Here is a 5201-nt window from a genome sequence, read left to right on the forward strand (position 1 = left end):
ATCCAAGCGTTTGGCACTTTTTTAAGGTTGGAAAGCAGTTTTCCGCCCCGAAAAGCATTGTGGAACGCCCTTAAGTTAATAACTATTATGAGCCTTTTTGGCATTGAAATGTAACTACCCAAAAAATTCTATTTATTGAATTTACCCAAAAATTGAAAATGTGGTGAACAAGAAATCTGACTTGATCACTTGTTATAATTAAACTGAGAATTGAAAGTCTTTTTGGTCAAATATCCAATAGTTATAAGTAAAGAGTTAAATTACACCATTACTCATTACACTATGGGTAAATTTTCATTTTGGTCACTTAATTAAAATAAGTTACAATTTGAGCACTAAAATTTTTGAAATTGTTTTTCTTTAGTCACTCAATCGGTAAGTTGCACTTTTTTAGTTGGTATAATAATTTTAGTCCACTACTTTTTATATTTTCTGTTAATTTGACCCTTTTAGGATATTGTTAATCTCTTTGGGTCAAATCCTTTCCTCCAATGTGATCCTATTTTATCTCATTGTAACTATTACATCTTCCTTCATGATAAAGACAATTCCTAACTTATAGTAATTAAATCATTTGTCCTGGACAAATGACCCGTGACCATGTTACTTTTCCATCAATCATCTAATGCCTTTAAGAGGATACCATTTACCATTTGTTGGACTATGAATTCCACTATTGTATGAAGCTATGTTTGCAAAAGTCGTATACCTAATGTACTAGCTTTCACTTTTATTACTAATTGAACTCAGGCTATCAATACATCGAAGTATACAAGTCATGTATACATATTACATCACTTACTTAGGATTGAGGTAGGCTACACTATGAACATCACAAGCGAATGAATCCATAAACGGGTTTGGGATTAATTCTACTATGATTCTATACGATGTATTATCAATCTAAACAATCACATCTATGTCTGTATCTTTTGAGAGTCATCCACTCCCATACCCAAGATCAAATATCTCCCTGATTGGATTCGATAGAAGGGATTATAGTCATTGAATCGATTTGCTCAATTTTTTTACATCAAACTACAAACTACTTAGATTACCTACTAATATATGTTGTCTTCTTACATTATGATCTGACCATATAATGTAACTTAATATTAGTTAAACATAAGGTAATCAGTGAACCAATATTTTTTTTGTTCATATTTCTATACATGCAAAAACCATTAAGGAAAAATATAAAAGATATTAATGTGAATTATGGAATTTTATTAAACAAATCTATTTGAAAAATTACAAATGTATATGACGGAAATCTACACTGAAAGCACTAGATCCCAATGAACTCATTCAATTTCTAGCCCATAAAGAGAAATTAATTTTCCCCACTAAAAAATAAATAAGTTTTCATTATGTTATTGATACATGAATTTATAGCCCACTCTCTAAGCAGGCCTAGGGTTCGAAAATAATGAAAAAGATTGTGTTGGTAGAAAGTTAGGAAATGACCAGGTTTGCTTAGCCCAAAACACATGTACTAATTTGGTAAAAGTTAATTGCTATAAATAACACCAAGGCTCGATTTTAGAAAAAAAAATTAATTTTCCGTTGTGCTACAAAATCATTTTTCCATATTGAATTTTTTCAACATTTAAATCTCATATTCTCATCATTTCACAATTAGCCTCACTGCACTAGTGATTTACCCCTTAATTATCCCAATTTAATCTACTCATGCATACACATTTCCCTTGGAAAATCAGTTGAAATATTCTAGTATACCACACTCATCATATCATATAACACATAAGGTTTCTATTGCCACAACACATAAGCTCAAATATTTCTTCTATGTCATATCATTCATTTCTTCACTTTCACATTATTTTATTCCATTTCTTATATCCTTTCTAGGAATAATATTGACTACCTGAAGGTATCATGGTTCAGCGAATGGTTTAGGAGATTCTTAAACCCTATTCTAGTTTTAAAATAGAGTATAACTTTCCGATCCTACCTTTCAAATCCTACTAACTCGGTCGTACCAAAAGAACCCGAGGTAACTGATTTGTCACAAATCGACGTGGCAAATTAGGCTTTTTCAACGCATTTAATGAGCTTTTTTGTAACGCCCCAATTTTCGGGAATTCTGTGAATATTGGCAAAATTTCATGCTTTAATTTTGTCATTTGTGAGTGAAATTATGAAATAGGACCTATGTGAAAATGTTTGAAAATGCTATAGGCTAAATTGAAGTGACCAAATAAATAGGAGTGCAAAATAGGAGGATTTGCATGACAAACCTCCCATTTTACATGAAATGGCCAGCCATCATGTTGTTGTAGACAAAATGTACACTTGATATCCATAATTTATGGTACAAATTGATACAAATTGATAATAGGTTAGGTAAATGTTCCATGATAATAGGTTAGGTAAATGTTCCATGATAATGGGTTAGGTAAATGTTTCATGATAATGGGTTAGGTAAATGTTTCATGATAAGAATTTCATGTCTTTTGTATTAAAGAATTAAATGGATGAAATATGAAGTTTTATTAAAAGAAAAAGGGGTGAAAAGAACAAAGTTTTGTCCATCTTTGTTCATCATAGCTGAAAGTTAGAGAAGAGAAAGGAGAGGAGAAAGCTCTTGAGTATTCGGTTATTAGGAGGAGGAAAATTGAAGGTAAGTTCTTGGTACCTTGCTTCTATTTTGAGGTTCATGAGTTCTTCTTGATTCTACCTTAACTCTTGAAGTATATTTTGATTTTTAGTTGTGTTGTGAGCATTTAGTCATGAATTAAAATGAAGGAAATGGTTGTTGTTTCATGTTCTTTTGATGAAAAATGGAAGATAGGTGAAGTTGAGCCAAACAAATGAGCATGCATGTGCCTTAGATGTTAAAGGAAAAATCAGCTAACATGTTGTGCTTTAAAATGATGAAATGGAGATTATACTTAAGTAAAATCATAGATATGTGATGATTGATTGGTGATATACATGTTTAAATAACATGCATGCAAGGTATGTGTGAAAGAGTGATTTGGTAATAAATCTGCTTGGGACAGCAGCAGTAACGTGACTTTGGAAAATCACCATAAATTGTGGGAGAAGAATTAGAAGCTGAATAAATTATGTAATTAAAGCTTATTGAGTCTAATTTCAAATGAAATAAACAAGAACATATTTTGAATTCTGTACAATGAGAAATTTGATTCGTAATGAAGAGTGGTCAAATTAGTCAAACAGTGAAACATGGGAAACTTTAAGAAAAATCTGGTATTGATTGGCTAAACCAAAAATTCTGAAAATTTTATGGATAGAAGATATATGAGTCTATTTTCATGGAAAATTAACGGCACTTGATATGGAGTTTCTTAGCTCCAGTTATAAATGATTTAGTGACTGTTGCTCAGGAAGACAGCTTGCAGTGAAATTATGATTATGTGGTAAACATTGACAAAAATATGTTAATGAGTTGCTTATTGATTTCTTATAAGCTTACTATGATCTGTAGGTGTGGTTGGCCAAATATGGTATGGGGTTAATATGTTTGAATAGTTAGATTAACGTGTTAGTAATCCAATTGTAGGCAGTTCGTGTGTGTGGATCTCGTCAGCATATCGTCGCAAACAGGTGTGTAACTAACACCCTCTTTCTTAGTCTAGATCGGCAAAAGTTGAAAAGCCGAAATACCGAAAACCGGTATTTTGTAGATTTGCCAGTGTGCGAATGCTCGTGAGGAAAATCGATTAATGTTTTTGGTAATCTGCAATGTTTGGACTGCAAAGTGCATGATTTACGTGCCCTCGATATTTTTGGGCTTAATGGGCCAAAATTGGAATGATGGGCCAGCGGCCCAATTCGGTAAGAACCCTCGGTAGTGATTCTCGTTAGTACGTGAAAGGTAGGAATATGCATGAAAAACCCTAAAATAGATAAATTACTGAAATACCTTTAAAAGTGGAAAATTTACGTTTTACCCCTAGGAGATAAATTACCAAATACCCCTAGGGTTAAATTGACTTAAATGCATGTTTGATGTTGTTATTTACTGCATGCCATGTTGTTATTATCGATGCATGGGATTGGGATATTGACGGAGGAAGTACTAAAAGTGGCTTGTCCACGATCGGAGGCTTTGCCTCAATTTATGATAATCGAGCAAACAATCTTGCAATCGTGGAGTGTTAAATTTGGGTGGGTAGAGCTATCCCTACATGGAGTGTATGGCTGGTACGGGTGGAGTGTAGTGGTTGGTGGGTTAAGTAGTCTCCCCAAATGGGCTTGCATATATTATTGATGTTGCATGTATTTTGAAATGGGCCTATGGGCCATATTGTTATCTGAATAAGGGGCTAAGGCCTAGTTTATTGTAATCTGAAAAGGGCTCTGGTCCAGTACCACTGTTACCTGAATAGGCTTAGGCCCAATAGGCTTGAGCTGACTTGGGCTTTGAATGGGTTTTCCTTACACATTGAGTTTCCCCAAACTCACCCCTTTTATTTTCATCCACGCAGGAAATCCCCAACCATAGTGGGCTTGGAGGTGTGAGGGAATTTGAGTGGCCACCGTTCGAAAGTTTGATTTTCTTCGTGAACTGGACATCCTTTTATTTACGTTTGAAGTTTTGGGCTTTTAAATGTAGTAAGGCCACTTAATTATTTTTGATGGTTTTAATATGTATTACTAAGATAGGTAATACTTATTTTAACTGTTGAAATTGGATAGCTTTAGGTAGCGTTTTCAAAAACAACAGTTGATTTCAAAATAACACGACAACAAGCAAAGCTTCCATAATGAAAGTATTTTCCAAAATTAATCACTTTTCCAAAAATAACTTAATCAAATCGGTTTCCTAGAAATATCCATGACGTTAAGGTGTGGCAATGGCGGTATGCATGTCTAGGATTGGATCCGAAGGAGCTTGGTACTTAAGCAATCCGATGGACTCACCACCTCTTTTCGGTTTCCTACCGGTGCATGACTTCCATTCACCTTAACCCTTAATGAATTAATCTTTTGAACATCAAGTACGATTTTCTAGACTTAGAATGAATTTTTTTTTTTACGTTTTTGATGTGGCATGCCGGATCCGGCCATAATTTCTGGGCCGGGTTTGGGGTGCTACATTTTTCTTTAGAAAAATAGAGTTTTTAGCATAGTTTTTTTCATTATTTTCATATTTTTAGATAATAAGTGAAAATGTCTCAAATTTGTCTATTTTTTTTACCTAAATTGGT

At 33.5% G+C, this 5201-nt stretch overlaps 1 long non-coding RNA gene across 1 annotated transcript; it reads left to right on the forward strand.

Annotated features, from left to right (window-relative positions):
- Positions 1–2502: 2502 nt before the first annotated feature.
- LOC128281406 (uncharacterized) lies at positions 2503–4532 on the forward strand. Its single transcript, XR_008271623.1, has 3 exons — positions 2503–2644; positions 3551–3594; positions 4479–4532. It is a non-coding gene; the product is annotated as an uncharacterized LOC128281406 (long non-coding RNA).
- Positions 4533–5201: the final 669 nt, after the last annotated feature.

The sequence above is a fragment of the Gossypium arboreum genome, chromosome 1 (assembly GCF_025698485.1).
Source record: "Gossypium arboreum isolate Shixiya-1 chromosome 1, ASM2569848v2, whole genome shotgun sequence".
NCBI lineage: Eukaryota > Viridiplantae > Streptophyta > Magnoliopsida > Malvales > Malvaceae > Gossypium > Gossypium arboreum.